Source organism: Nicotiana tabacum, chromosome 13, assembly GCF_000715075.1.
Source record: "Nicotiana tabacum cultivar K326 chromosome 13, ASM71507v2, whole genome shotgun sequence".
Taxonomy (NCBI): Eukaryota; Viridiplantae; Streptophyta; class Magnoliopsida; order Solanales; family Solanaceae; genus Nicotiana; species Nicotiana tabacum.
This window is the reverse complement of record NC_134092.1, coordinates 2,825,946-2,852,184: the sequence shown is the minus strand read 5'-3', so window position 1 is coordinate 2,852,184 and position 26,239 is coordinate 2,825,946. Positions and strand designations below refer to the sequence as shown.

Genomic DNA, 26,239 nt, shown 5'->3' with positions numbered 1-26,239 from the left:
AGTTTTTATGATTCTAATAGCTCCGAATGGTGATTTTGGATTTAGGAGCGTGCCCGAAAAATTATTTGGAAGCCCGTAGCTAAATTAGGCTTGAAATGGCTAAAATAGAAATTTAAGTTTGGAAGTTTGACCGGGGAGTTGACTTTTTGATATCAGGGTCGAAATCCAATTCTGTAAATTGGAATAGGTCCGTTATGTTATTTATGACTTGTACGCAAAATTTGAGGTCAATCAGACTTGATTTGATAGGTTTCGGCATCGAATATAGAAGTTGGAATTTCTTAGTTTAATTAAGCTTGAATTGGGGTATGATTCATGGTTTAAGTATTGTTTGATGTGATTTGAGGATTCAACTAAGTTCGTATGATATTTTAAGATTTGTTGGTGTATTTGGTTGAGGTCCCGGGGGCCTCAGGTGAGTTTAAAATGGTTAACAGATCGAAAATTTGGACTTAGAAAAATCTGGAAATTTTGCTTCTGGTGTAACCGCACCTGCGAAGCTTTGATCGTAGTTGCGACACCGCACAAGAACCATCGCAGAAGCGACCAAGAGTAAAGGATAGGGTAGGTTGCATAGGTGCGAAGATTTTTGCCGCACCTGCGAGGTCGCAGATGTAGCTGATTGATCGTAGAAGCGGAAGGGGCAATTTGGACTCGCCGCAGAAGCGGGCAACTTCTTCGTAGAAGCATGTCCACAAAAGCGGACTAGTAGTCCGCAGAAGCGATAAGGGGCGCAGAAGAGGATGCTAAAACCATATAAGCAGTTGCGCAGAAGCTGTTACAATACCGCAGATGCGGAACCCCTGGACAATATACATTTCGAAGGGGTTCCGAGTTTTTCCATTTTTGGACTTTCAAGCACGGTTTTTGGGACGATTTTCAAAGAGAATGCATGAGAAACTTGAGATAAGTCACTTGTGATCATTTCTATTCCATAATATTGAATTATCATCGAATAATCCGACTAGATTACGTGTTTTAGACGTGTTAATCGGGAATTTGGACCTAGGGATTTGGAAATAAGATTTGATGATTTGGAGATCGAGTTGATGTCGGAATTTGGCAAAACTTGTATGGTTAGACTCGTGGTTGAACGGGCATTCATATTTTGTAATTTCTGTCGGGTTCCGAGAATGATATTTGAGTTAAATTTCGGATTTTGTTGGAAAATTAGTATTTTCATATGGAATTAATTCCAATAATTTGTATTGACTGGATTGAATTAATTGTGACTAGATTCGAGGCATTCAGAGGCCAATTTGCGAGGTAAAGGCATAGCGGAATAAAGAATTACACGGTTTGAGGTAAGTAACACTTCTAAACTTGGTTCTAAGAGTATGAATCCCTAAAGTACGTGTTGTATGAATTGTTTGGAGATGACGCATATGCTAAGTGACGGGCGTGTGGGCGTGCATCATGAAAATTGTGATTAAATTGATTCTGTGGAGTTGTATAATTAAATAAATGTCATTATCTGCATATCCTCCACATGTTAGAGAAATTGAGCTGAGACTTATATTAAATATCATGTTTAGGCTAAATGTCGATATATTTTGGGAGCCACATGGGTCGTATTGTTGTTGAATTTCTTTTGTTTAAATTTACAATTTTGTACTCAATCACATCTATCACTTGCATATCATATCTCAGTCTCTGTTGTCATTCATTGATACTTTATATCATCATGTCGGGTTGATTTTGCATGTCATTGAGAGCCCGAGAGACTAGAGATTCTCAGAGAGAGAGACTGGAGAGATTGATGACTGAGTGAGACCGATGGCCTGATTGAGAGTGACAGTTATGAGATCGGGCTACACGCCGCATCATGTTTTATTGATTTATGCCTGGATCTAGCTTATTATAGCGCTTGGGCTGCAGGAGCCCCTCCGGAGTCTATACACACCCCTAGTGAGCGCAGTTGATTATATTGAGGGATGGGTCTTCCCTGGACATGGATCTTGTCCGAATCATTTATATTTGGGGATGGATCTTCCCCTGGGCTGCATTGACCTTATACAGTACTGATTGACTGACTGTCAGTTGATGGATATACATACATACTTGGGATGGATCTTCCCTAGGCTGGATTGGCCATATACAACACTAAGTGATTGAGTATTTTTAGATTGTAAGTACACGATGTTTTCACTAAGGTGAATCACATACGGTATGTGTATGGGCATGTAGATGCATAGATGTCATATTCCTCATATCATTCAGAATTGATTTATTTTATTTATACTGAGTTTAACTATGAACTTAAAAGTATGCCTAAGTTTTTGTACTGTCATTTCTATACTGGACTGTACCTGTTGAGCTCGTCACTACTTTCATCCCAATGGTTAGTTTTATTACTTATTGAGTTGGTTGTACTCATACTACACTTTGCACCTCATGTGCAGATCCAGGTGCTTCCAGACAAGGCAACTGTTAGACCTTAGTGTGTTACCAATTGAAGACTATCAAGGTAGCTGCTTGGTGTCCGCTGACCTTGTCTCTCTTCGTCGCAGATATTGTACTATTCTATATTTTCAGATAGTGTTTTTAATCAATTAGACTTTGTATTCATTTAGATGATCATGTACTCAGTGACACCGAGTTTTGGTAGTATATTTCTATGTCAAAAATTATGAGATTTTCTATGAAATTCAATATTATGTTTTCAAACTTAATGGAAATGTGGGTTATTGATGTTGTCGGCTTGCCTAATATTGACATATCACGACAGGTGTGATTTTTGGGTCGTGACAAGTTGGTATCAGAGCCTAGGTTACATAGGTCTCACGAGTCATGAGCAGGTTTAGTATAGTCTTGCGGATCGATACGAAGACGTATGTAGTTAACTTCGAGGACTACCGAACCCTTAGGAAAATTTCACCCTCTTGTATTCTGTCGTGCGAATTTGTTGATTCTGAAAACTAAATTTATGTTATTCTATTCTCTCACAGATAGTGAGGACACCTACTACCAAATCGGACGGTCAGCCACCAGTGCTACCAGTTAGGGTCGTGAGAGACCGGGGCTGAGGTAGAGGTTGAGGTGTAGCTCATACAGCAGATGGAGCAACACCTGAAGCACCACTAGTTGCTCCAGCTCAGGATCTGATTCCAGATATAGCTGAGCCGACAGGACCAGCTCAGGCACCAGCTATGCCCATTGAGATTCCAGACCTTCAGGAGGCTTTGGCCCAGATATTGCCAGTTTGCACTAGCCTTGCTCAGGTGGTTTCGGCTCAGGCCACACCTGCAACTTCTCAGGTCGGGGGAGGTACTCATACCCTTGTTGCCCGTACTCCAGAGCAGGTGGTGCATGAACTTCATATACCGGGGGCACTACCAGTCGTTTGCAGCTGCTCAGGCCCCGGTAGTCCCTGTTATGGCAGATGATGAGCAAAGGAGACTTCAAAGATTTGGGAGGCTTCGACCTCTATCAATTGGCGGTGCTGAGTCAGAAGATGCTCAGGTCTTTCTGGATAAGTGCTAGTGGATGCTTCAAAAAGTGGCTATTCTGGAGACCAGTGGCATCTCATTCACTACTTTTTAGTTTTCTGGGGCTGCCTTCATATGGTGGGAGGCTTATGAGAGGCGCAAGCCGGTCGGTGCAGCACCACTTATATGGTAGGGGTTCTCTGTCCTCTTTTTGGAGAAGTTCGTGCCGCAGTTTCGCAGGGGAGGAGCTGCGCAGACAGTTTGAGCAACTTTAGCAGGATGGCATGTCTGTGACCCAGTACGAGATAAGGTTTTCTAAGTTGGCTCGTCACGCATTTTGGTCAGTTCCCACTGATAGGGGAGGATTAGGAGATTCATTGATGGCCTCACGTATCAACTGTGATTGCTTATGACTAGGGAGAGGGTATCTGGTACCACCTTCGATGAGGTAGTTGCCATTGCTCGGTAGATAGAGATGGTCTGTAGCCAGGAGCATGGTGAGAGGGAGGCCAAGAGGCCTCGAGGTTTGGGCGATTCTAGTGGGGTACCTTCTGGAGGGCAGTCCTACTATAACAGGTGTCGCCCTTACAGGCACGCTCAGAATGGTCTTCCAATTCACCGTGGTGCATCATCCAGCCATGGTTCATACAGTTCTCATCAGGGTCAGTCATCTTTCAGTGCCCTGCCAGCCTAGAGTACATCCCGTGCTCCTTCAGTTCAGGGTTCATGTGCACTAGGTGCTTCTAGCAGTTATTCTGGTTCTCGAAGTCCGCCTCAGAACTTACCGACATTTTCAGAAAGGGGTTGCTTTGAGTGTGGAGACTTGGTCCATATAAAGAGATATTTCTCTCGCCTTACGGGAGGTTGAGCTCAGAAGAGGAGTCAAGCTACAACTTCTAAACTATTTGCTCCACCACCTGCCCAGCCAGCTCGGGGTGGGGCTTAGTCAGCTAGGGGGAGCCCAAGAGGGGGAGCCCGATCAGGTGGCGGTCAAGCCCGATTAGATGATTTTCCTGCCAGGACAGATGTTGTTATTTCAGATGCAGTGATCACAGGTATTGTCTTAGTGTGCCACATGGAAGCTTCTATATTATTTGACCTTGGTTCTACTTATTCGTATGTATCATCGTACTTTACTCATTATCTGGATATGCCCCGTGAGTCCTTAGTTTCACCTGTTCGTGTATCTACGTCGATGGGTGATACTATTATTATGGACTGTGTGTATCGGTCGTGTGTGGTAACTATTGGGGGACTGGAGACTAGAGTTGATCTTTTATTGCTTAGTATGGTCGATTTCGATGTTATCTTGGCTGTCTCCATGTCATGCTATTTTGGACTGTCACGCAAAAATAGTGACGTTGGCGATACCGGGATTATCGAAGGTCGAGTGCAAAGGTTCTCTAAATTATGTTCCCAATAGGGTAATTTCTTATTTGAATGCCCAGCGTATGGTTGGGAAGGGTGTTTGTCATATTTGGCCTTTGTAAGAGATGTTGATATAGATACTCCTACTATTGATTCTATACCGGTAATGCGAGACGTTCCGGATGTATTTTGCTGCAGACCTGTCGGGCATGCCACCCGATAGGGATATTGATTTGGGTATTGACTTGGTGCCGGGCACTCAGCCCATTTCTATTCCTCCGTATCGTATGGCACCAGCTGAATTGAAAGAATTGAAAGAGCAACTTCAGGAACTTCTTGATAAGGGGTTTATTAGGCCTAGTATGTCACCTTGGGGTGCACCAGTTCTGTTTGTGAAAAAGAAAGATGGTACTATGCGGATGTGCATCGACTACAGGCAGTTGAACAAAGTTACAATCAAGAATAATTATCTTTTGTTGCGTATTGATGATTTATTTGACCACCTTCAGGGAGCGAGGGTATTCTCTAAAATTGATTTGCGATCTGGGTATCACCAGTTAAAAATTCGGGACTTGGATATTCTAAAAACGGCATTTAGGACCCGTTATAGTCATTATAAATTTCTCGTGATGTCTTTTGGGCTAACCAACGCCTCGACAACATTTATGCACTTGATGAATAGTGTATTCTAGCCGTATCTTGATTTGTTTGTCGTAGTATTTATTGATGATATCTTGGTGTACTCACGTAGCCAGGAAGCACATGCACAACATTTGAGTATCGTACTGCATAGACTGAAGGAGGAAAAACTTTATGCCAAATTCTCCAAGTGTGAGTTCTGGCTTAGTTCGGTGGCATTCTTGGGGCACATAATGTCCAATGAAGGAATTAAGGTGGATCCAAAGAAAATAGAGGTTGTTTAGAGTTGGCACGGGCCATCTTCAGCTACTGAGATTCAAAGTTTCTTGGCTTGCATGGTTATCATCGTCGCTTTATGGAGGGCTTCTCGTCTATTGCATTGCCCTTGACTAAATTGACCCAGAAAGGTGCTCCGTTCAGGTGGTCGGATAAGTGTGAAGAGAGCTTTCAGAAACTCAAGACTGCCTTAACCACAACTCCAGTTCTAGTTTTGCCTTTAGATTCAAGCTCTTATACAGTGTATTGTGATACTTCTCGGATTGGCATTGGGTGTGTCTTAATACAGGAGGGTAGAGTGATTGCTTATGCTTCGCGTCAGTTGAAGTTTCATGAAAAGAACTCCCATGTCCATGATTTAGAATTGGCATCCATTCGTTCATGCATTGAAGATTAGGAGGCACTATCTCTATAGTGTGTCTTGTGAGGTATTTACAAATCATCGGAGACCTCATCACTTATTCAACCAGAAGGATCTAAATTTGAGGCAGCGGAGATGGTTGGAGCTGCTAAAGGACTATGATATTACTATTCTATATCTTACCGGGAAGGCCAATGTGATGGCCGATACCTTGAGTAAAAAGGCGGTGAGTATAGGTAGCCTTGCATTCATTCCTATTGGTGAAAGGCCTCTGGCAGTTGATGTTCAGGACTTGTCCAACCAGTTCGTGAGATTAGATATTTCAGAGCCCAGTCGGGTTCTAGCTTTATGTGATTTCTCGGTTTTCTTTATATGATCGCATCAGAGAGCGTCAGTATGATGATCCCCATTTGCCCTTCCTTAAGGATAGAGTTCAGCACGGTAATGCCAAAGATGTTATTATTGAAGATGATGGGGTATTGAGAATGCAGGGTCGTATTAGTGTGCCGAATGTAGATGGATTGCGTGTGTTGATTCTTGTAGAAGACCTCAGTTCGCGGTATTCTATTCATCCGGGTGCCGCTAAGATGTACCAAGACTTGAGGCAGCACTATTGGTGGAGAAAAATGAAGAAAGATATAGTGGTTTGTAGCTCGGTGTTTAAATTGTCAACAGGTGAAATACGAGCATCAGAGTCCGGGCGGATTACTTTAAAAATTTGGAATTCAGGAGTGGAAATGGGATCCTATTACCTTGGACTTCGTAGTTGAGATCCCACGGACTTTGAGAAAGTTTGATGTTGTTTGGGTGATTGTAGATCGGTTGACGAAGTCTGCGCATTTTATTCCAGTTGGTACTACTTATCCTTCGGAGTAGTTGACTGAGATTTATATCCGCAATGTTGTTCACCTACACGGTGTGCCAGTGTTCATCATTTCAGATTGAGACACACAGTTCACATCATAGTTTTGGAGAGCAGTGCAACGAGAATTAGGTACACAGGTTCAGTTGAGTACAACATTTTACCCTTAAGACTAACGGACAATCCGAGTGTACTATTCAGATATTGGAAGATATGCTACGCATTTCTGTTGTAGATTTTGGAGGTTCTTGGGATCAATTTATGCCACCTGCAGAGTTTGCTTACAATAGCAGCAACCAATCGAGCATTCAGATGGCTCTGTATGAGGCTTTATATGGGAGACGGTGTCGGTCTCTGGTGGGTTGGTTTGAGCCGGGTCAGGCTAGGCTATTAGGTACTGATTTAGTTCAGGATGCTTTGAAAACGGTTAAATTGATTCAGGAACGACTTTGCATGGCACTGTCTAGACAGAAGAGTTATGCCTACCGGAAGGTTCGCGATGTTGCTTACATGGTAGGAGAGAAGGTACTACTCCGAGTTTCGCCTATAAAGGGTGTTATGCGATTTGGAAAGAAGGGCAAGTTGAGTCATAGGTATATTGGACTCTTTTGAAATACTTAAGAAGATTTGAGAGGTGGCTTATGAACTTGCATTGCCGCCCAATCTATCGGGTGTTCATCCAGTGTTTCATGTATCTATGCTCCGAAAGTATATCGGGGATCCGTCTCATGTTTTGGATTTTAGCACAGTGCAGTTGGATGGTAATTTGACTTATTATGTGGAGCCGGTGGCCATTTTAGACCGACAGGTTCGAAAGTTGAGATCAAGGAACATAGCTTCAGCGAAAGTACAGTGAAGAGGCCATCCAGTCGGAGAAGCTACCTGGGAGAATGAGCGGGAGATATGGAGCAAATATCCACACCTATTTGAGGCTCCAGGTATGATTCTAAACCCGCTCGAGGAAGAATGTTTGTTTAAGAGGGGGAGAATGTAACGACCCGGCCAGTCGTTTTGATTATTACAACCTCGTTTCCCCATTTACTGCTCAATTTGTGCTTTACAGTTGTTATATGACTTGTCGGGATAATTGGTTCGGGTCCGGTGAGGTCTTGGAATGAATTGGAACACTTAGTTCCAACGTTTAAAACTTAAGTTGAAAAGGTTGACTGGATGTCGACCTATGTGTAAATGACCCCGGAATAAAGTTTTTATGATTACAATATCTTAGAATGGTGATTTTGGACTTAGGAGCGTGTCCGAAAAATTATTTGGAAGTCCGTAGCTAAATTAGGCTTGAAATGGCTAAAATAGAAATTTAAGTTTGGAAGTTTGATCGGGGAGTTGACTTTTTGATATCGGGGTCGGAATCCGATTCTGGAAATTGGAATAGGTCCGTTATGTCATTTATGACTTGTGCGCAAATATTGAGGCCAATCAGACTTGATTTGATAGGTTTTGGCATCGAATGTAGAAGTTAGATTTTCTTAGTTTCATTAAGCTTGAATTGGGGTATGATTCATTCTTTTAGTGTTATTTGATGTCATTTGAGGATTCGACTAAGTTCGTATGATGTTTAGGACTTGTTGGTGTATTTGGTTATGGTCCCGGGGGTGCTCGGGTGAGTTTCAGATGGTTAACGGATCGAAAATTTGAACTTAGGAAAATCTGGAAATTTTGCTTCTGGAGTAACCACACCTGCGAAGCTTTGATCGCAGGTGCGACACCTCAGGTGCACAAGGACCCTCGCAAAAGTGGCCAGGAGTGAAGGGTAGGGCAGGTTGCACAAGTGCGAAGATTTTTGCCGCACCTGCGAGGTCGCAAATGCGGCTGATGACCGCAGAAGCGGCAGGGGCAGTTTGGACTCGCTGCAGAAGCAGACTACTTCTTTGCAGAAGCGTGTCTGCAGAAGCGAAAAGGGGCGCAGAAGAGGATTCCAAAATCGCAGAAGCGGTTAAAATACCGCAGATGCGGAACCCCTGGACAGTATACATTTCGAAGGGGTTCCGAGTTTTACCATTTTTGGACCTTCAAGCACGGTTTTTGGGGCAATTTTCAGAGAGAATTCACGGAAAACTTGAAGTAAGTCAGTTGTGATCATTTTTACTCTATAATATTGAATTATCATCGAATATTCTGACTAGATTACGTGTTTTAGAGGTGTAAACCGGTAATTTGGACCTTGGGATTTGGAAATAAGATTTGATGATTTGGAGGTCAAGTTGATGTCGGAATTTGGTAAAATTTATATGGTTAGACTTGTGGTTGAATGGGCGTTCATATTTTATAACTTTTGTCGGGTTCCGAGACGTGGGTCCCATAAGAGAATTTGAGTTAAATTTTGAATTGTATTGGAAAATTAGTATTTTTATATGGAATTAATTCCAATGATTTGTATTGACTGAATTGAATAAATTATGACTAGATTCGTGGCGTTCAGAGGCCAATTCGCGAGGAAAAGGCATAGTGGAATAAAGAATTACACTGTTTCAGGTACGTAACACTACTAAACTTGGTTCTGAGGGTATGAATCCTTGCAATACGTGTTGTATGAATTGTTTGGAGATGACGCACATGCTAGGTGACAGGGTGTGGACGTGCATCATAGAAATTGTGACTTAAGTTGATTATGTGGAGTTGTATAATTAAATAAATGTCATTGTCCTCTTATCCTCTACATGTTAAAGAAATTGAGTTGAGACTCATATTAAAGATCATGTTTAGGCTATAGGCCGATATATTTTGGGACCCACATAGGTCGTATTATTGTTGAATTGTTTTTAATTTAAATTTACAATTTTGTAATCAGTCACATCTATCACTTGCATATCATATCTCAGTTTTTGTTGTCATTCATTGATACTTCATATCATCATGTCAGGTTGATTTTTCTTGTCATTGAGAGCCCGAGAGACTGGAGATTCGGAGTGATATTTACGCTTATTTATTTATGCCTGGATCTGACTGTTATAGCGCTTGGGCTGAAGGATCCCCTACGGAGTCTGCACACCCACAGTGAGCGCAGTTGATATATATATATATATATATATATATATATATATATATATATATATATATATATATATATATATATATTGAGGGATGGATCTTCCCTGGACATGGATCTTGTCCGAGTCATTTATATTTGGGATGGATCTTCCCCTGGACTGCATTGACCTTATACAGTACTGATTGACTGACTGTCAGTTGATGGATATACATACATACTTGGGATGGATCTTCCCTAGGCTGGATTGGCCATATACAGTACTGAGTGTTTGAGTATTTTTAGATTGTGAGTACACTAAGTTTTCACTAAGGTGCATCACATACGGTATGTGTATGGGCATGTAGATACAGAGATGTCATATTCCTCATATCATTTAGAAATGATATATTTTATTGGTACTGAGTTTAACTTTGAACTTGAAAGCATGCCTACATTTCTAAACTGTCATTTCTACACTGGACTATATTTGCTGAGCTCGTTACTACTTTCATCCCAAAGGTTAGTCTTGTTACTTATTGAGTTGGTTGTACTCATACTACACTCTGCACCTCGTGTGCAGATCCAGGTTCTTCCAGACACGGCGACTGTTAAACCTCAGTGTGTTACCAGTTGGAGACTATCAAGGTAGCTTCTTGGCGTCCGCTGACCCTGTCTCTCTTCCTCGTAGATAATGTACTATTCTATATTTCCAGACAATGTTTTTAATTATTCAGACTTTGTTTTCATTTAGATGCTCATGTACTTAGTGACACCGGGTTTTGGGAGTGTATTTCTATGTCAGAAATTGTGATATTTTCTATGAAATTCAATATTATTTTTTCAAACTTAATGGAAATGTGGGTTATTAATGTTTTTGGCTTGCCTAGTATTGAGATAGGTGCCATCACGACATGTGTATTTTTGGGCTGTGACATAGGAGGTACAAGATATTAAAGAACTATCGCACCTGGCCATGATAATACTTCCTCAGCCACCCAGATTCCCTTCTTTGGATTCACTTCCACATCACTTTCCTTCCACATCACACCAAAATATCAACACTCCAACTTCAACTCCTACCACTCAAGTCATACCTCTGATAACCCCCGCTAACCCACCAAATCCCCCTATTCACACTTCTTACATACCACAATACACTCAGACATCATAGAACCCGCCTATTACCACTAATACAACTACCCCTCCTCGTGACGGAGTCACTTTCACCACTAACCAGCACATACCTGTGGCATATGCCGCCACCCATGAGCGGTATGTTCCCCCTGTATATGCCGTTTCTGAACCTACCTTTATAGCACATATCACGGTAAGGGTGCCTTATGAGATTGATCAATACATCGAGATGGAAAGAGAAGCCAGGCGTAAGGAAGAAGAGTTTGTATTTGAGCAGTTGCAAATATTGAGAAGACAAATGAAGAGTCTCCAAGTTACATGGGGAAGCGAAAGTTTGGACTATGCGGACCTGTGTATTCATCCAAATGTGGATATACCAGCAGGGTACAAACCCATAAAGTTTGATATCTTCGACGGGACGGGGGACCCTCACGCATATTTGAGGGCTTATTGTGACAAGTTAGACGAAGTTGGAAGTTGAGGATGAAATTATTTATAAGAAGTTTAACAGGAGAAGCACTCACCTAGTATACCCTACAGGACCTGCGAAATTGGAGAACTTGGAAAGATATGGTGGAGGACTTCATGAATCGTTTTCGATTCAATACAAAGATCGCTCATGATCGATTCACACTGGTGAACCTGCAGAAAACATCATCTGAGTCATTCCAAGAATATGCACGATGGTGGAGGTCGGAGGCTGCCAGGGTACAACCTCTGCTGGATGACAGTGAACTAACCAAGTATTTCATCAGAGCCCAGAAGGGAATATACTTTGAAATGATGATGGGAATGATGGGTCAAAAGTTCCTCGAGCTGGTCAAGATGGGAGATTTCTTATAAGAGGGCATAAAATCTGGTAAAGTACAATCCATGGATGCATTGCAAGCGGCTAGCAAGGCCATCCAGTCACGGTCAATCGGTAGCGAAAAGAAGAAGAAAGAGGAGGTATCAGCAGTCGTCCCTTACTACCAACCCAACCCACCTCATGGAAGCACCTGTTATTCCCCAAACAACAACTCGCCACCACCCACTTACGCTCCAATATATAATACCCAGCCATATTACCACCCTCAACCACAATAGAATCCTCTTTGAGCCAACAACAACCAAAATCCACAACAGCCATATGCTCTTGTCCAAACCACTACTCATCAAATCAACCTATTTATGCACCACACCCTCGTCCTAACTTTGAAGAGAGGGGTCCAAGAACTTATACCCCGATTGCTGAGCCTCTGGCCCAATTGTTCGAAAGGTTGAGAAGAGCGAGATTGATACACCCGATCGAGAGAAGTGCTCCTGAACATACCTCAAAATATTTTGACACCACTAAGAGATGCATGTACCATTCCAATGTACCGGGGCACGGTAATGAAGACTGTTTCAAGTTGAAAAATGAAATTGAAACCATGATTAAGAGCAAAGCCATTCAGTGCACTCCGGCACCACCTAATGTGAATCGCAACCCACTGCTAAATCATCAAAACCAGGGAGCTAACATGATCACATTAGACGAAAAATATGACCGGAAGGGAACAATTATCAGTATAGGGAATGCAGAAGCCGCAAGGACCCTTTCTCAAAAGGCTCCGATAATTACAGTACAACTAAGGCCTACAGTGACAGTTCAAACCTATCTGTAGTAGCCTGCTGATGCTACTCGAGACCAAGAAGATGGGGAGTACAAAACCGTCCCATGGACATACCAGCAAAAGGGAAAGGTCAAAATGACAGACTTTACCGCAGCCCATGATATGACTAGGTCTGGGAGATGCTACACTCCTAAAGATGTCAATCAAGGAAATCCAGGGAGAGAATAAATTCCAAGTAGGAACATAACATATCCAGAAGCCGCGGAGATTTAGAAAAGAATGTCAAGCAAAGATTATTCTGTGGAAGAGCAGTTGAAGAAAACTCTAGCACAAATATCTATCATGGATCTATTAATGAGCTCTGGCAATCATAAGGACGCTTTGTTAAAAGTACTAAGTGGGGTAAGTGTACCAAGTAACACCACTAGCAAGGCGTTAGCTGCGAAAATTGGAAAAGTGGTCACAGAAAACATGATCACTTTCAGAAAAGACGAACTTCCTGTCGAAGGCGTAAGTCACAACAAGGCTCTTTACAACACTGTCAAATGCGGGGACAAAGTGGTGTCCTGGGTGTTGGTTGATGAAGGGTCAGGAGTCAACATTTGTCCTCTCTCCACCTTGTGGGAGTTGGAAATTTATTTGAGGGAAGTCAAGGAAAGCCACATAAGGGTAAGAGCCTTTGATGGTTCGCAAAAGGATGTTATTGGAGAAATTTATCTAGCTTTGCAAATCAGGCCGGTCGATTTTTAGGTATTGTTTCAAGTAATGCACATCTTCTCTTCCTACAACTTGCTGTTGGGCAGGCCCTGGATTCATATGGCATGGGTTGTGCCGTCTACCTTGCACCAATGCATAAAATTCAAGTGGGGATGCCAAGAGATCGTGGTTCACGGTGAGTGGGGTCACTCCGCCTATCTGGAGTATATTGTTCCATTCATTGAAGGGCTGGATGGAGTTGCCTTCCACGTTGTGGAAATCATGCAGACTACTAAGATGGAGAAGAGTGAACAAAACTTGGGAGTGCAGTTGCCATATAGATCCAAGATGGCTATGAGGGAGATGATGAAATATGGATACAAGCCAGGAACAGGGTTGAGAGCCAAGTCAGATGGAATCAAAGAGCCAATTGAACACAATAGGCAGAAAGGAAGGGCTGGCATAGGATATCAGCCTCTAGAAGGGAAAGCTCGCATCGTTAGCTCTGGAAAAAAAGGTTTTTGTTCCAGAGCATGTTGCAAGTCCGGGATAGAGTTCAGCACCCAAAGATGATATCATCGACGAGATGGGAAAGATGTTCGCGAATATGATGGAAGAATATTGTGAAGGAACTGACATCAAGACACCGACTATCAGGGATGCTGAACCATGGGAAGAGATGCAGAATTGGACCGCCAGTCCATATTTGGTTCATCGGGAGTCTTGGATGTATGGAACTGTCTTTTGAAAAGAGCACGGTCAATTGAGGCTTATACCGTGCCTGCACCCTTTTGTCATTTGCCTCTTGTGAACGCTTAAGACGTTCTCCTTTTGATGAAATAAAAATAATCATTTTCCTAAATATTGAAACTTCTTTTACTGTTTTATTTATACCTAGCTTTTCTTTTCAGTAATCAAACCGATAAAAACCCGCGTTCCACGATTATGACGTGTAATAAAATCGTTGAGCGCGACGACCCCGATTACAAGGAATATAATGCCAGACATTCTCCCACAGGAGATCGAGAAACTGGAGAGTCAGAAGATGCCCAATCTCGAAGAAACGGAAGTGGTCAATGTTGGAAGCAAAGAAGATGTAAAAGAAACCAAAATCAGCACTCACCTAGAAGCCAAGCAGAAGGAAACAATGATTGAGCTCCTCCGACAGTACGTCGACGTATTCGCATGGTCCTATGATGACATGCCAGGATTAAGCACTGACATTGTCTCGCATCGACTACCCACTAACCCTACCAGAATGCCGGTCAAGCAGAAGCCCAGGAAGTTCAAACCTGATTTAAGAGTGAGGGTAAAAGAAGAAGTGACCAAGCAGATAAAAGCCAATATAGTAAGGGTCACCAAGTATCCAAGCTGTTTGGCAAACATCGTCCCAGTGCCTAATAATGATGGAAACATCATAATATGTATGGACTACTGAGATCTCAACAAAGCTATTCCAAAGGACTATTTCCCCCGCCAAATATCCACAGCCTCATCGACAATTATGCAAAGCATGAACTGCAGTTGTTTGTGGATTGTTTCGCTGGATGCCATCAAATCTTAATGCATGAGGAAGATGTAGAGAATACAGCTTTCACCATGCCCTGGGGAGTCTACTGTTATAAGGTTATGTCGTTCGGTCTCAAGAACGCCGGCGCCACCTATATGAGGGCCATGACGACCCTCTTTCATGATATGATTCATAAGGAGATTAAAGTGTATATGGATGATGTCATCATAAAGTCTCGAAAGAGTTCGGAGCACTTAGATGACTTGAGGAAAATTTTCAAACGCCCACGAAGGAACAATGTGAAGTTGAACCCAGCAAAGTGTGTGTTCGGAGTCCCCGCTGGGAAACAGTTTCATTGTAAGTAGGAAGGGGATAGAACTGGATCCCTCAAAAGTCAAGGCCATCCAGGATTTGCCGCCACCAAAGAGAAAGAAAGATGTCATGAGTTTCCTGGGATGATTGAATTACATCAGTCATTTCATAGCCCAGTCCATGGTAATCTGTGAACCCATTTTCAAGCTGCTAAAGAAGGATGTTGCCATGAAATGGACAGAGGGGTTCCAGAAAGACTTCGACAGAATCAAAGAGTATCTTTCATACCCGCTAGTGTTGGTTCCCCCCGAACTATGGAAACCACTGTTATTCTATTTGTCAGTCTTGGACAACGCCTTTGGCTGCGTGTTAGGGCAGCATGACGATACTGGGAGAAAGGAACAGGCCATCTACTTGTTGTGCTCTGACGTGGAGGCCAAGCATACCCTGATAGAATGCACGTGTTGTGCTCTAACCTGGATTTCTCATAAGCTAAGGCATTACATGTCGGCATACACTACGCATCTGATATCTCGGCACGACCTGCTCAAGTACATTTTTCAGAAGCTAATGCCTACCGAAAAGCTAGCCAAATGGCAAATTCTCCTCAGCGAATTTGACATTGTGTACATAACTCAGAAGACTATCAAAGGACAAGCTTTAACTTACCACCTCGTCGAGAATCTGGTGGATGGAGATTACAAACCGCTTACCACATATTTCCCTGAATAAGAAGTACTATTTGCCGGGGAGGATATTACAGAATCATACCTCGGGTGGAGAATGTTTTTTGATGGAACAACAAATTTCAAAGGAGTCGGGATTGGGGCAGTCCTGATTTCTGAATCTGGAGAACACTATCCAGCATTGGCACAGATAATATTCCCTTTTACCAATAATATGCCTGAATACGAAGCATGCATCCTTGGAATCAAAATGGCGGTCGACATGAACATCAAAGAACTTTTGGTCATAGGAGATTTCGATTTTTTGATACACCAAGTCCAAAGAGAATGGTGTCCACCAAGAATGTCAAGGTACTGTCATACCTGCACTGCATGAAGGAGCTGTGTAAGAAGTTCACAAAGATTGAATTCAAGTACGTCCCTAGAATTTAGAACGAGTTCGTCGACGCCTTTGCAACCTTATCATCTATGATTCAGCATCCAAACAAGAACTACATCGACCCTATCGAGGTAGAGATCAGGGATCAACATGCCTATTGCTTCCATGTGAATGAAGAACCAGATGGTAAACCATGGTATCACGGCATCAACAAAATTCCTTGCGACCCATGAGTACCCAGAGAATGCTACTAATGGTCAAAAGTGAGCCCTCAGGAGGTTAGCAAACCACCTTTTCCTCAATGGAGAAGTCTTGTACTAGAGGACCCCAGACTAAGGTTTGCTGAGATGTGTAGACGCTGCTGAAGTAACCAGACTATTCAAAGAAACACATGCAGGGACGTGCAGACCCCACATGAACGGATTCACATTAGCCAAGAAAATCTTGAGAGCTGGATACTTTTGGATGACTATGGAAAGCGATAGTATCCACTACGTGCAGAAGTGTCACCACCGCCAGATTCATGGAGATTTCATCCGGGTTCCACAAAATGAGTTAAATGTAATGGGTTCACCCTGGCCGTTCGCCGCTTGGGGCATAAACGTGATAGGACCCATAGAGCTTGCAACATCAAACGGACCTCATTTCATCTTAGTGTCTATCGACTATTTCACCAAATGGGTCGATGCATCTACTTACAAGGCCGTCACAAAGAAGGTAGCGGCAGATTTTGTCCGAAACAACATCGTCTACAGATTTGGAATACCAGAGTCGATCATCACTGACAATGTCGCTAACCTCAATAGCGACCTCATGAGAAAAATCTACGAGAAGTTCAGAATTATCCACCGCAATTCCACAGCCTACAGACCATAAATAAATGGGACGGTCGAAGCATCCAACAAGAATATCAAGAGGATTCTGCGAAAGATAGTGGACAATCACAGACAATGGCATGAGAAGCTACCCTTCTCTTTATTAGGTTATCGAACTACTATAATAACACCCGCTGGGCAACGCCATACATGTTTGTATACGGCACTGAAGCAGTGATACCCATAGAAGTCGAGATACCGTCCTGAAGAGTCATTCAAGAGGAAAAATTGGACGATGCAGAGTGGATACAGATCAGGCAGGAACAACTCATGCTCATTAACGAGAGAAGAATGAATGTAGTATATGATGGCCAGCTATATCATAACAGAATGGCTAGTGCATTTTACAAAAGAGTGAAGCCTTGCCAATTCACACCGGGGCAGTTGGTTCTGAAGAAAATCTTTCCCCATTAAGAAGAATCCAAAGGAAAGTTTGCACCAAACTGGCAAGGTCCTTACGTGGTTCACCGAGCACTGTCAGGTGGAGCTCTAATCCTGGCATAAATGGATGGAAGAGTCAGTATGTATCATATCAACTCAGACATAATCAAGAGATACTATGTCTGAAGGAAAATAGAGCTAGGATCTTTATGTAACAGAACTACATTCAACCTGACTTCCCACGGAGGGATACGTAGGCAACCCACGTAGAGTTCAGTTTCTCTCCCCCCTTTCTCTTGTAATAGAAAAATCAAATATCACTTTTGTATATTGTTCAGGAACTACGCCGACTTGATTTCCTCAGAAAGGAATACGTAGGCAATCCTCATTGGATTCAGTCGTCTTTCATAATTGAACTACGTTCTGGCCTGATTCCACTTGGATATGTATGCTGTCTAAGTTAGACTCGGCCACTTTTCATTCTTAATCTCATCATTTTGCATCTGTTATAATCGAACTACGCTTCGACCTGATTCAGTTTTGGATACGTAGGCTGTCTGAGTCAGTCTCGGTCATTTTTATCATATTTTATCATCATTCTACGAACTACGTTCAGACCTGATTCCATTTTGGATACGTAGGCAACCTGAAAGGGTTCGGTCATAACCTTAGGAAAGCCTTTGTAATGCATTAGTTCTAATTAGGACGCAGTTGAAACAACAAGTAGCTGTGTTGTCAGAGGCATCACGGAAGATCGACACCAACAGGATGAAGTTCTCAAAGGAATACATTCGCATGTGGAGAACATTTCGTAACATGTCATAATCCGAAACGACAGCATTTGCCTTAAAAGAAAAAAGTATTTTCAAAATATCTTTCTATATATATATATATGTGTGTGTGTGTGTGTGTGTGTGTGTGTGTGTGTGTGTGTGTGTGTGTGTGTGTGTGTGTGTGTGTGTGTGTGTGTGTGTGTGTGTGTGTGTGTGTGTGTGTGTGTGTGTGTGTGTGTGTGTGTGTGTGTGTGTGTGTGTGTGTGTGTGTGTGTGTGTGTGTGTGTGTGTGTGTGTGTGTGTGTGTGTGTGTGTGTGTGTGTGTGTGTGTGTGTGTGTGTGTGTGTGTGTGTGTGTGTGTGTGTGTGTGTGTGTGTGTGTGTGTGTGTGTGTGTGTGTGTGTGTGTGTGTGTGTGTGTGTGTGTGTGTGTGTGTGTGTGTGTGTGTGTGTGTGTCTTGAATCCTCTTCAGGTGCCTCGTAATCGGACAACTGATACAGAAATTTGTACATTGCAAACCGTTCGCTCATCTAATCGGAGCTTCTTGTACAAAACAGACCGTTAGCTTCACCAATCGAAGTCCTGTATATAGCATACCGTCTGCTCAATCAATCGGAACACCCTAAAATCAAATGTCGGTTTCACCAATCGAAGTCCAATATATAGCAAACTGTCAGCTCAATCAATCTGAGCGCCTTGTACAAATCGAAAGTTGGCTTCACCAATCGAAGTCCTGTATATAGAAATTAGAAAACCGTCAGCTCAATCAATCAGAGCGCCTTGTATAAATCGAACTTTGGCTTCACCGATCGAAGTCCTATATATAGCAAATTGTTCGCTCAGTCAAATCGAACGTCGGCTTCGCCATCTGGAGCCTTGTATATAGCAAACTGCAAACTTCGCCAACAAAAGCAATTCGGAGCACCGCTCTATCAATCACGGATACCGGAATAGACAATCGCAAACTGCGTTACCAACGTCCTGCCAATCGATGGTCGCAACCTAGCTTCGCAGTCAAGAGTATCTCTTGGGCATGCTTTTATTTCATTTTCTATTACTTTGAATGTTTTAACATTTTGTTCGTGCAACTTTAGGTTTGATAACAATTTTTATCAATCACTCCCGAGCGGAGAATACTTTACATTTCAGTGGAAAGCTCTACCAACAAGCGGAGACGCACTTTACAAATCAAGCTCTCCCAACAAGCGGAGACATTTCTCAGTGCAAAGCTCTCCCAACAAGCGGAGATAATTTTCAAATGCTCCGATAGCTGCGGAACGGTACACAACCCGGCTAACAAATCCAGTCAAGATCAAGTATCCCATCATCCCAATCCCAAATAACGGCTCCCCGGTAGCCAGGCATTATCATTTACATCGCATCTTAATATATTCTATATTACAATATATTGGTATGCGTATATTTCATTCATTTTGTAAGAACAAACACCGCATCGTGGAACTGTTTCTTAGCATCAGACCGAACTACAACGCTATGGGGACAACCAACCCAGTAACAAGCCTAATATCCCTGCTCAAGATGATCAGCGAGCTAAAAATTTCGAATCATTCAAATCAGGCCGCAAAATTCAAGCTATCATGAGTGATCAATCTTCCGTCTCGCCGTATCGTCGCAATACGATACTGGGCAATTCCTGCGAGTGTCGCTTTCCCAAAGTCCCTACTCCAGAACTACATGAGGCATGATCGTAGTTAAGCCCGAGGTATGTAAGCAATTCAAAGCCAGAATTCGGTCCAATACTCCCAAATCTTTCTAGATTTTTCTTCAATTCAATCTTGCAATTCACCATTTCCATCTCCTGTAATACCTACCTAAAAGTCAGGACAAAATTGGCTTTGGTTCAATTTCTTTGCCCGAAAACTCTTTCATCGTCTACGGTCAAAGAGGGGCAGCCGTTGACGGCCAATTTTGACCCTCCCTTTTAAAATTAATTTATTTATACTTAACAATTTGCAATAAATGTTTTCAAAGTATTTTCCAATAATAAATACCTATTTTCACAAATTAATTCAGTATTAGTTTTTAAAATTAATCATTTGGTATTAGTATTATATAATTACAAATATATTTACCATTTTAGGATTATTGAAATAATTTTTATGCGTAAGTTCTATAATTAATTCAATAAATTACTTCTTAAAATAGTTAATTAATTTACTATTTCAATAATTCAAAATTAATGTCCTAGTGAAGTATTTTTGTAAATAATCAATTAATTACAATAATTAATAGTATTTAAAAATTATAATTTTAACTATATTTTATTGAAAATAATTAAATTTATTTAAATTAATTTCAAAAGAGTAAAAGACTAAAGGACTACGATTGCAATTCTCTTATTAATTACAAAGTGGCTACCTTTTAAATGATATTTAGCCCAAATACAAGGCCCAATCCGAAATGACCCAGTCCAAACGTCCATCTCATTTGCCACCTTGGTGATCCGTGACACTCTCCCTAAACCAATCATAACCTGCCACATCACTCGCCTCTCTCACTCACAAAGAAAACACAATGAATATGGACTGTTGATTTATCAGATCAACGGCGCACGTTTTATCCCCAATTTTTCTTTAATTTTGGTACCTCACCAGACTCAATCTAAGTTGACCAAATCCAACCATCCAACGGCCATAACTTTTTACATTTTTTATTCTTTAATGCCCAAATTATCAGGACCGTTGATCATTAGATCCAACGGCCCAGATCCTATCTCTCACTCTTAAGCCTAGAGAATAGCCCCAATACCCCAAAACCTTAAATAATTTCTCCAAACTCTCACCCCCCCCCCCCTCCATTCCTCTTCTTCTCTCATCTCTGTCAAACCCACAGACCCATCAATCACCTAAACCTTGCACTAATTAGTGCAAGGTCACGAATTCATCATAGAATCAAGTTTCCTGTCTCTCATGTCCGCGATTCACTACAAGAAAAATGCTCAATAGCGAAGGGAAAATTGATCCCTAAAAGTAAGGAATTGGTCCCTAATGGTCAATAGCGACCAGCAAATCTGGTCCTTATAGATTCGGCCGCTAAAGGTCTTTAAGGACGAGATGTTGAACTGGTCGTTAAAAGTGTTTCACGACAAGTTTTAAACTGGACGTTAAATGCTTTATAAGGACCATGTTTCTGGTACCTATTTGCATATTTTAGGGACTAAATTCCCGGTCCTTAAAATATTTTTGCAACTAGGTTAAAGCTGGTCGTTTATACGTTTTGCGACCAGTTAAAAGTTGGTCGTTATATCTTTCGCAAGAGGTTTAAAGTTGGTCCTTAAGTCGAACAGGTTTAGCAACCAAATTTTCTACTTCTAAAAAGGATTTAAGGACTAACAGTCTAGTCCGTAAAGAAACAAGTCACACGTCCCTAAATCACATTCAATTTGCAACTAAATTATCTGGTAATTAATATAAAGATGATACTACTTTCATAAAATAATTACCAAAAGTGATCAACAACAGTTACTTGCACCGCACATCAATAATGTAAGCGAGTCACAGTATTGTGTTCATAAACCCTTAGCAAAAAAACTACATATCACTAATAACCCTCGACTGTAATGTAAAATTTTATTGACATTCCCAGCAAAAGATATATGGTCAATCTGTACATCGTCAAAAATCTGCTTCTTGTAAACCTCACTATCCAAAACCTGTAAAAGAAATAAAAAATTTCATTTAGAAAAATTATAACAGTGTAGACGCAAAAAAATCAGGGCTAGACAGAAGATTATAAAAATAACAAAGAAAAAAGAAGCAACAAGAAACAAATGGCTAGACACTATTGTTCCATTACATCACTTGGACAAAGAATTGAGACAAATAGTGCAGTCTGTTATATTCGTGGGTTGGTCAAAGGAAAGATTATTGAGGTGAATGGCATTATTTGAAATATCCATTTTTGGTGATATCCAAATTTACTGAGAGGGGAATGGTGGTTCCAATTTGCAAAACAGAGGTTATAAAAGATGATCATAATCTAAATTGGAAACCAGTTTCAGTGAATATTCAACAAGTTGGAAGTAAGGTAAAAGAACTGTTCTTCCATGTCCTTCCTAGGCAAATTTCTGAGACCATCCCCTAAAATGTAGAACCTTGGAAGGGAGGGACAGGAAAACCTATGAATCAGATTTTTCTATGAGCTAGTGTGCCTCTTTTTGGGATCATGTGCTATTTCATGTGAATCAGATGTCGGTAGCAAGTGTGGAATTGCTAGAATTTTCTGTATGAATTATGAAATTTGTGAAAAAGAAATACTTTTGATGTAGCCTATAGTCATAGTTTCTTTAGATTGCTAACTCAATGGTAGATAACTCGGCTTTTTAAGTGTAGCTAGTTATCATTTACAACACCGAGAATAATTTTCATGTATTTTCTCTTTAATTTAACATGGTATTTGTGGCCATGTTTATCTAATCAATATCAAGTTAATCAGTAATTACATATAAATTTAACTTATATACACTAACAACGTAATGAACTTTACATTAGTAATGTATTTTAACCTTTTTATACACACCAAAGGTAAAGCGAAGACAACTAAAAGCACCTCCAGCAACATGGACATCAACAGAGAACTTAGTATAGCAACTATTAGAAAGAAGTACTAATATAGCAGCAATTCTATATGAGTTAAAAACAGAAGGCCAGAAGTTTTACGAGCAACTGAACCAGTAGTAACAAAAACTCCAACACAAAGCATTCCTCCAACTCCAAAAGCTACTAAATCATACCATGTGAGTTTTCTTTTCATGTCAGCACCAGACCTTAGCCTCACTTTGTTAAGCTCGGTCTGGTGTCAACACCAGAGAACTCAGTATAGCACCAGAGAAAGTCAGTGCACAATACTAAACCACTAACGTACATTAAGAAATCAGTAATACGACAAATAACTATGCATAACCAGCAAATTCGTAATCGACAGAAGATGTAAATTCCACAAATGATATATAACAACATACACTTAAATCAACAAAATAAATTGATGTTTCGGCTAAGATGTTACTCACTTGGTGTCATCAAGAATCGGAATAGTCATTCTCCTGAACTAGATGCTGGAAATTAGTCTGTTGCGCTAATATGAGAAATTAAAACACATAAGACACTTTAAAGTTAAATCACTAATTTTGTGTCGTATTTTTCTTAAATAAACAAAATGATACAATAGCTATCATTCTATTGTTCAAAAACTGTAATGATTGTTATCTTATGAGACACTAACTATATTTATCACTTTTGTTTAATCAAGAACTAGCTTCATTTGATCAAGAACTAGCTATATTTGTCACTTTACACTAGCTATATTTTCTACCTTCTATATCTTAATTTCCAGCTTCATACCCCACTAGGATTACTGCACCTATAGTTAGTTGCTTTGTCACTTCAGTTTTTATTGTGAAGAAGAAGAAGAAGAAAAAAAAAAAACCAAACAAATGAAGAAATTTATATGCCCTTGTAGTGGATACAAACTGAATTTGAAATTGAAATACAAAAATAACATTTTCATCTGGGGGTAAACAATATATATTAAAGTGTTAAAGGTCTCATATTCAATCTCAAGATTTTATTTCAAAATAAGAAACATCTTTAGAAAAAATACAAGAAATCCTTATCCATATTGAGGGTGCAACCTCGTAATGTTCAGTGGTACAAGAAACTAGGCAAGATGGTATTTGTTCCAATAGGTACAAAATTCCTTCCGGCAGGGGATGTTTTTGCCTTACCAGCTTCAAGATAAAAGTAATAAAAGAACTCTACGTCTTGATCATGCTTCTTGATCTCTTGTCTTAGTCCGTCAACCATATCAGAGATTTAACACCTTGCCATACACCAAAAGTACGCACTTCTTTCTATTATCTTTTCAACAGTAGTTTTTATTTAAAATATCCCCTTGTTTTAGGTGTCCCTTACACAACAGTAGCTAGGTTGATATGTAAAGTAGGGAGAATATCTCATACCAACACCCAAATCTATATTGTTGATCAACTTTGAGGGACTATCACTTCTGATTCTATAGAATATTTTATACTTAGATTTCCTGAACCTAATTAATTGGCTATACTAATGAATGTTTTATAACTATTAACAAAACTAATTAATTGGCTATACTAATCTGCTCCATCAAAAATATTCTTCTTCAATCAAAACAAAACTTACATTATAACTAGAATCAAAATAGAGCCTATATTATAATGCTCAAAACATTGACCTTATTTTGGAGGGAGTAGTTCGCGACAGAGTAAATGCAAGCATTGACAGCGAAGAGCTTCGACGAGCGAGTCCATCACTTCAACTAGAGTGCTATTGACTAAGTAGATTCAATGGCAAAACTCAATGGAATGTTTTCATCAGAAAATTTATTTGACAAAGCTAATTTGCATCACTGTTTCTTCTTCATCTAATTATTTTTTTAAATATTAGATTAGAATTAGTGACTTACCAAAGGTAATAAGTTGGCTATACAATTTAAAGAACCCATAAAAAATCAGAGTAACGAAACTGAAATAGAGCACCTAATGGTAAAAAAAATCCAGCCAATTCATCACCTCATATGAAAAATCACTAGACATCCTACAAAATTTTCGTGACCCTTCAAGAAAGTCCCCAGAGGAGTTGTATAATGCAAATCGCAAAGGAGAAAACCATCGCATAGATGAAACTCTACAAACTTCTCATATAAAGGCCAACTCATTCTAAATATCTAATCTAAGTCTAAAACTGCTGCTTTTCAAAATTTTCCTAAAGAAAAGAGGGGTGCATATATTAAAACTGTGCAACTGCCTTTCTCTGATTCCATGTATAAAAGAAAAAGGTTACCTCTTCCCCACCTAGCTTCATTCTCTTTGGAGCAGGAGCTTCCAACATTCACCCAAACCTCCATTATTTGGACATATCGTGCAGGAAGGGACAAGTGGTGCCATTTAGGCATCCCTTGGTGTGTTGAAGAAAACGCAATGCTTCTCAAAATTCAGGCTTCCCTGATTTGGTTTTAGGTTCTTTAACGATTTTGGTCAAAATTTCTCATCCTTGACCTATGTGCCCCAACTTTAAACCCAATACTCTCACTTTTATCACTCACATAATAACTATCAGTACTCAAAACAACCCAATTGCAGAAAAAAACTAAAAAAACAGAAAAATTGCAGAACCCGATTCCGATTTCTGGTTCAAAGGAAAAAAAAGCGCGAAGAAGAAAAAGATAAAAGAGAAAGAAATTAAACTTACTCTTGATTTGCGGACAATCCAATGGTAGAGTTTGTGTAGAGTCGCTTAGAGAGATGAAAACCTTCTGAGTTTTGAATGATGAAGTTGCAACCTTCTGAATTCTGATGAAGTTTATTAGTCGCCGCTTAGGGATTTTAGCGTGAAAGGAATTTTTGGAGGGATTTTAGGGTGAAAGTGAATTTTTGGAGAGATTTTACCGTGGAAGTAAATTTTTGGAGCATTCAGTGTTTTACTTTAATTTCAGGTTCGCGCCTCTATCCCGCTGGAATTGCGTATTAGAGACCAGATATTGACTTTTTTATAGACCAAAATTCATCTTGTCATGTATTTAGAAAATAAAATTGCATATTAGGGACCAAAAAAAATTCTCATCCCTATAAATATACTTTTATGGATCATATTTTAAACTTGTCGCTAAATGCTGGTCCCTAATAAGGCTTTTTCTTGTAGTGATTCTCGCCGTTAACTTCCCATTTTTATCACTCCATTGCAAGTCTCCCAAATTCGAACCCTAGGATTTAAACATGAAACATCAAATCTTCGAATTGCTCTTGTGTTATGTTAAATCAAAGCATTCTTGAAGCTTCTTCAAAGATTTCATGATGAATATTCTATATCCAGAGGTTAAACACAGTGACATCTGGGTGTTCGGGCTTTGTCCGCCGATTCGCACTTCTAACGATCAACCTTCTTTCCTTTGAGGTAAAAATCCTTACTGATTTTCCCTCTATTCTC

The 26,239-nt window shown here is 40.5% G+C and overlaps 1 long non-coding RNA gene across 1 annotated transcript; it reads right to left on the bottom strand.

Annotated features, from left to right (window-relative positions):
* Positions 1 to 21,685: 21,685 nt before the first annotated feature.
* Positions 21,686 to 25,756, bottom strand: LOC107789791 (uncharacterized). The gene is made up of 3 exons (XR_012697868.1): positions 25,505 to 25,756; positions 23,290 to 23,354; positions 21,686 to 21,933 (listed from the first exon to the last, which is right to left on the bottom strand). It is a non-coding gene; the product is annotated as an uncharacterized LOC107789791 (long non-coding RNA).
* Between the last annotated feature and the right edge of the window lie 483 nt (positions 25,757 to 26,239).